Source organism: Octopus bimaculoides, chromosome 11 (genome assembly GCF_001194135.2).
Source record: "Octopus bimaculoides isolate UCB-OBI-ISO-001 chromosome 11, ASM119413v2, whole genome shotgun sequence".
In the NCBI taxonomy this organism is placed as follows: domain Eukaryota; kingdom Metazoa; phylum Mollusca; class Cephalopoda; order Octopoda; family Octopodidae; genus Octopus; species Octopus bimaculoides.
Genome location: NC_068991.1, coordinates 15494234 through 15501733, shown reverse-complemented (window position 1 = coordinate 15501733; position 7500 = coordinate 15494234). Strand labels below are relative to the sequence as shown.

The following is a 7500-nucleotide window of genomic DNA, read 5'->3' as shown; positions in this document are numbered from 1 at the left end:
TTGTGTGGCACCTTGGGCAAGTGTTTTCTACTATAGCTTTGGGCCGACCAAAGCCTTGTGAGCGGATTTGGTAGATGGAAACTGAAAGAAGCCTGTTGGATATATATATATATATATATATATATATATATATATATATATATAAATGAGTGTGTGTGTGTGTGTGTGTGTGAAGGTGTGTGGCTTAGTGTTTAGAGTATTCGACTCATGATTGTAAGCTCGTGAATTCAATTCTCGGCGACACACTGTGTCCTTGAGAAAGACACTTTATTTCACGTTGCTCCAGTCCACTCAGCTGGCAAAAATGAGCTGTACCTGTATTTCAAAGGTCCAGCCTTGTCACACTCTGTGTCACGCTGAATCTCCCTGGGAACTATGTTAGGGGTACACGTGTCTGTGGAGTGCTCAGCCACTTGCATGTAAATTTCATGAGCAAGCTGTTCTGTTGATCATATTAGCTGAGACCCTCGTTGTAACTGACAGAGTGCTCCATATATGTGTGTGTGTGTGTGTGTGTGTGTGTGCATGTGTGTGTGTGTGAATGTGTGTGTGTGTGTGTGTATGTTTATGTGTATGTCTGTGTTCATCCCCCCACCATCGTTTGACAACTAATACTGGTGTGTTTATGTCCCCATATCTTAGCGGTCCGGCAAAAGAGACCGATGAAACAAGTACTGGGCTTACAAAGAATAAGTCCTGGGGTCGATTTCTTCAACTAAAAAAAAACCCTTTAAGGTGGTGCTCCAGTATGGCTGCAGTCAAATAACTGAAACATGCAAAAGAATAAAAGAATATATGCACACATATGTCAAGTAACTAGTGAGGTCTCTCATGAGTGCTTTTGGTAAGATGAGACCCAGTACGACCACTGATGAGCACGGTTGGGTCATCAGTGACTAATCTGCCCCCCCACCCTGTTCCCAACACACCACTGGGTAGCTTGGTGAGGAGGGTCGCTAGAAACCCAACAGGACTAAAAAAAGACCTGTGAAAAGGATGGACAAACTCAGGGTAAGTCCAATGACCATTGAGCTATAACATGGGGGTCATCAGAAATTTCAAGTTGGTGTCTGGTGTGCTGGGATGACCACTAGGAGTGAGGCACACCCCAGCTTTCGTTAAAGCATCTCTCTTGGAGGTCACTCTGATATAAATCCAGATATGCCAGGTATGGCACTGGACATTTTGGGGAATGATTTCGCTTACACCTGACATCATGGCACACTCACATCTCTGATTCTGTTACCAATTTGGGTACTGGATTTCTTGCCTCAGTTTGTCTCTGGATCATATCAATAGGGTGGAGAGGATGCAAGGAATGGGTTGCCCAAAGTGTCACTGCATGGCACCTTGGGCACATAACTTCTACATTGAGTTGACCAAATCCAGACAAATGAAATTTGGTAAATAGAAATTTGTGTGGCACCTCTAAGGTTATATATATATGTGTAAATATTTAGCTAGATGTGCGTGTATGTGCATGAGTGTTTATGTGCATGAGTGTGTATGTGCATGAGTGTGTATGAGCACATAGGGGTAGTTTATCCTGTTCAGGCTATATTATTAGCATTATCCTGCGATTGAGAATTTAAAATCACTTCTGTAACTTTCTAAGACATCTCAACGCTTCTAAAAGCAAACTTCGTTTGTTTGTTTACGTTCATCGTAATTTGAATATATATATATATATATATATATATATATATACACACACATACATATATATATATATACACACATATATACATACATACATACATACATACATGCATACATATATATACATATTCATACACACACACATACACACACACACACACACACACACACACACACACACACACACAGAGGTAAGTACATAAATGCAAAACAAGGTGGAAAAAATAGTACTCGAATGCCAAAGGTAGAGTAATATGCTTTTTTATTAAAACTGCAAAAACATCATAAAACTGTTACTCAGAGTTTTACTTTTCCATTTGTTGGACAGTTGTTATCAAGGCTGGAACAAAATTGCAATGGTACATGTAATAATTGATTTGGTATAATCCAATTTGGTGAATAAGCATTTGAATTTCATTGGATAACTTATTTTCAAAACATAAACGGTGTTGTATTTGTTAACAGTTGGATGGGTTGGAGGTGTATAGATTGAACATGCATTACTCCCTTCTTCACTCAAGGTTTTTTTTATTGATATTATATAATATAATATATATATACTCTTTTACTTGTCTCAGTCATTTGACTGTGGCCATGCTGGAGCACCACCTTTAGTCGAGCAAATCGACCCTAGGACTTATTCTTTGTAAGCCTAGTACTTAGCAGAACTGCTAAGTTATGGGGATGTAAACACACCTGCATCGGTTGTCAAGTGATGTTGGGGGACAAACACAGACACACAAACATTCACACACACACACACACACATATATATATATATATATACATATATACGATGGGCTTCTTTCAGTTTCCGTCTACCAAATCCACTCCCAAGGCTTTGGTCGGCCCGAGGCTATAATAGAAGACACTTGCCTAAGGTGCCACGCAGTGGGACTGAACCCAGAACCATGCAGTTCGTAAGCAAGCTACTTACCACACAGCCACTCCTACTGTTCAATTTATACACCCCCAACCTTCCCAACCATTAGAAAATATAACACCGTTTATATTTTGAAAATAAGTAGCCCAATCAAGACAATTGAAAAGGTTGCAAGACGCAATGAAAATATTAGGAAAATAGAAATAAGAAATAAGTGGAAATTTTACCAGTGAGTGTGTTAAATTATAAAGCACAAAAAGAAATTGACTCTCCCCAGTCATAACCCAATCAAATTCAAATGCTTATTCATCAAATTAGATTATATCAAATCATATATTACATGTATCACCACAGTTTTATTTCTGATGACAGAAATGCGAAACTCTGAGTAATTTTGTGATGTTTCTACAGCTTTAATAAAAAAGTACACACACACACACACACACTGTATATTTGTGGGTGGAATTGGTTGGCCATTAGGCAAAAATACATTCTTGTTATGTTCCTTTATACTAAGTGTGGATTTTGCCTTTCAACTTTTGATGGCCATGTTGAAAAACGAGAATTATAGAATTGGAATTGATACAATTCACATCAGAAACCCTGTACAGAAGATGCTGAAGCCACTAAGAGATTAGAAAAATCATCTTTGTCATCATTGTTTAACATCCATGTTCTATGTTAGCATGGGTCAGATATTTTGACAAGATCTGACAGGTTGGAAGACTGCATCATGCAACATTGTCAGTCGTGATATGGCTTCTACAGGGTGTCCACAAAGTCTGGGTACATGGAGTAAATAAAATCATAACATATACAATTAAATATAAGAAATAATAATTTCTTAAAGTATGTGTTAATCCCCATGTACCTAGACTTTGTGGACACCCTGTACAACTGGATGCCCTTCCTAACCCAAACACTTTACAGTGTGTACTGGAGGCTTTTTTCCCCTGGCACCAGCACTAGTGAAGTTGTCATGCAGCAGTTTGCAAGACTAGGATGTCCTGAGTGTCACTACAACAGAAAGGGAGGTAGCTTTATGTTAGATGTAGGGGGTAGGGGTTAATGTATAAGAGATGGAACTAAAACAATAGATTTCTTGCTGTAGAGGAGCTACATGGCTATACATATTGGTCTCAAATTTTGGCACAAGGCACAATTTCGGGGGAGGAGGCAGGTCGATGACAGCGATCCTAGTGTTCATAATCATTATCATCATAATCATCATCATCATCTAACGTCCATTGTCCATGCTGGCATGGGTTGGACAGCTTGACCAGAGCTGACAAGCCGGGGAGCTGCACCAGACTCCAGTCTGATTTGGCATGGTTTCTATGGCTGGATGCCCTTCCTAATGTCAACCACTTTACAGAGTGTGCTGGGTGCTTTTACAAGACACCACATGGGCACTTTTATGTGACACCGTATGGGAGCTTTTACATGGGCGCAATGTGACCCACACAGGATCCTTTACATGGTACCACATGGGCACTTTTATGTGGTGTCACATGGGCGCTTTTACATGGCACTGCACAGGCACTTTTATGTGACGCTGCATGGATGCGTTTACATGGTGCCACATGGGTGCTTTTACGTGGCACCATACAGACGCTTTTATATGGCACCATCACGAGTGCTTATGCCACCAGCAGGATTGGTCTTAACACTTCTGCTGCGGGGTACAGGTTTTCTTGACAATGGCCAGGTATCTTAGCCCTTTGTCAAACTGGAAAGGATGAAAGGCAAAGTGGTCCTTAGTGGAATTTGAACTCAGAACATACAGGTGACCAAAATTTTACCTGACATGTTAAAGATTCTGCCAGCTTGCCATCTTTATATAGCTATACAGATTATAGAAGAGAGGGTGGGAGTGGCCAGGAAGGAGTTGGGAAGAGATAAAAAAAATATTGAATTATATCGACCCAAACTTGGTACTCTTACTTTATCAACTGCCCGAGAATGCAGAGGAAAGGCAAAATTGATTAGAATGGGATTTAAGAGGTCCACCACCTGTTTATATATAAGTGGATGCCACCAAACATCACAAGGTATTCTGCTGAATGCTCAACCAAATGAAGTGGGAGTTTTTTTCCATGCGGTTTTCATTTACTAAACTTCGAAAATAAAATGCATAATAAAATATAAGATAACATATAAACATATAAAACAAATAACATATACAAGATGCAAAAAAGAAAAATACAGAATACATATAAACACAAGAAAAAAAATAAAGTAAAAAATATAATACATACAGAAAAAAAATTATATAAGTACCATCTTCATACCAGGAAGTGAATAATTTTGTAATTGTTTCTCCTTCTAAGTAAGTACTGATAGCTTTGATCTATCTGAGGTTTATGGATCAATGAAGGAGCCAAGTGAATGAGAACGGTGAGTGAATGGAGTGAGTCAATAGGGGAAGGAATCAATGAAAGAGTGAGTCAATGCAGGAATGCATTAATGAAAGAGTTAGTTAATGGAGTGAGTTGATCATCATCATCATCATCACCGTTTAACGTCCGCTTTCCATGCTAGCATGGGTTGGACGATTTGACTGAGGACTGGTGGACCAGGAGGCGACACCAGGCTCCAATCTGATTTGGCAGAGTTTCTATAGCTGGATGCCCTTCCTAACGCCAACCACTCCGAGAGTGTAGTAGGTGCTTTTACGTGCCACAGGCACAAAGGCCAGTCAGGAGGTACTGGCAACGGCCAAGGTCAAAATGGTGCATTTTACATGCAACCTGCACAGTCCTGCAGCACTGGCAATGATCTCACTTGAATGTCTTAACACATGCCACTGGTACAAGTGCCAGAAAGGCGACGCTGGGCACAGGTGCCATCATGATTTCACTTCGCTTGCCCCAACAGGTCTTCACAAGCCGAGTCTCGTGTCCAATGAAGAAGACGTAGTAAACCAAAGTAATCATAAGTCAATTATAAGGTCTCTGTCCCTCTCTCACCCCCTCTTTCTCTCTCAGTCACACATATGTTTATATGTATATTCCTGCATGCACGTACATGCATGAATGTGTGTGTGTGTGTGTGTGTGTGTGTCTGTGATTCCCATCCATGCCAAGTTGAATGTCCAGTTAGCCATGCCAAATTGTTAGTGTCCAAACAGCTGTACTTAATCATCTCCTTCCAATCAAAGAAGTGAGCCAAATAATAAGATACATAGTTACTCAACCTGTTAGCATCAGCAGGCAAATCTCCTTCAAATTTCAGCCTACTTCAGAAAAATAACAAGACAGATAATTGGAAAGAGAAGGAATAACACGGCCAATTCATGCAATAAACAAAAGATTTTGGAAGTAAAAAATAAATGCTGGCTGTGGCTGACAGATCGAAACTTGAAACAAGAAATTGAATCTCAAATTATAGCTGCTCAGTAGAAAGCCGTTAGAACTAATTTGATAAAGGCAAAGATTGATAAAACTAAGTCAGAGAGTAAATGCTGAATCTGTAGAAAAAGTGATGAAAGTATTAACCATCTCTGAAGTAAAAGCAGTAAGCTAGCATATAAAGAGTATAAGCACAAACAAGATTAGTAGCAGAAAAGTTGTGTGAACACGAGCAAGATACTGTGATACTGAACAGTAATTACAAGATTTTATGGAATTTCTCCATAAAGACTGACAATACTACTAAGTTAAGGAGACCAGATATGATTGTAAAGGAAAAAAATGTGACTTTGCAACACCACATATTAGTAGAGTGGATATAAAAAAAATTGAATAAACGGCAAGAAACCAGTATGCTCCGCTGGATGTGTAATGTCAGTGTGCATACATGACAGAGTGTAAGCGCCCTGAGAGAAAAGTTGGACTTAAGAAGCATCAGATGTGGTGTGCAAAAGAGACGACTGCGCTGGTATGGTCTAGGTTGCGAATGGATGAGGACAGCTGTGTGAAAAAGTGTCACACCCTAGCAGTTGTGGGAACCTGTGGAACAGGTAGATCCAGGAAGACCTGGGATGAGGTGGTGAAGCATGACCTTCGAACATTGGGCCTCAACGAGGCAATGACTAGTGACCGAGAGCTTTGGAGATATGCTGTGCTTGAGAAGACCTGACAAGCCAAGTGAGACCATAACCCGTGGCCTATGCCAGTGGTGTATAACCAGCCCACTTATGAGTACTCTTCATTCATTGGACAATAGACTTTGCATGCGAAGACCTATTGAGGCAAGTGAAATCAAAATCAAAATCGCTGACATGAAGCACCATTTGAGCATGATCGTTGCTAGCATTGCCTTACTGGCACATGTGCCGGTGGCATGTGAGAAACAACATTTGAGCATGGCCGATGTTAGTGCTGCTGTGCACATTGCCAGTGGTCATTGCCAGTACCACCTGACTAGCCCTCGTGCCGGTGGCACGTAAACGCACCCACTACACTCTTGGAGTGGTTGGCATTAGGAAGGGCATCCAACTGTAGAAACTTTGCCAGATCAGATTGGAGCCTGGTGCAGGCTTCTGGCTCACCAGTCCTCAGTCAAACTGTCCAACCCATGTCAGCATGGAAAGCGGACGTTAAGTGACGTTAAGCGACGATGATGATGATTATTATTATTATTCCGCTGAGGTTGACTTTGCCTTTAATCCTTTTGAGGTTGATAAATTAAGTACCAGTAAAACACTTGGGTTGATGTAATTGACCAGTCTCCTCCCACCAAATTTCAGGCCTTGTGCCTTCAGTAGAAAGAATAATGATGATAATAATAATAATAATAATAATAATAATAATAATAATAATAATAATAATAATAATAATAATTATTATTATTATTATTATTATTATTCAGTAGTTTTATTTTTATTTTTATAACGTGCTTTCACTTCACTACCGAGCGCAGCTCTGTGCGCCTTGGGTATGTGCTGTGGTTTGCTGTGGTGCTCTTTTGTTTACTGTATTGAAAGTGTTTTGCGTAGAATGTGTGCAGTACCCAGT

General features: G+C 40.1%; 1 protein-coding gene across 1 annotated transcript in view; it reads right to left on the bottom strand.

The window, feature by feature from the left end:
- The window catches only part of LOC106869718 (uncharacterized), a 51285-nt gene that overhangs the window by 1329 nt on the left and 42456 nt on the right, over nucleotides 1–7500 (bottom strand). The window lies entirely within an intron of this gene.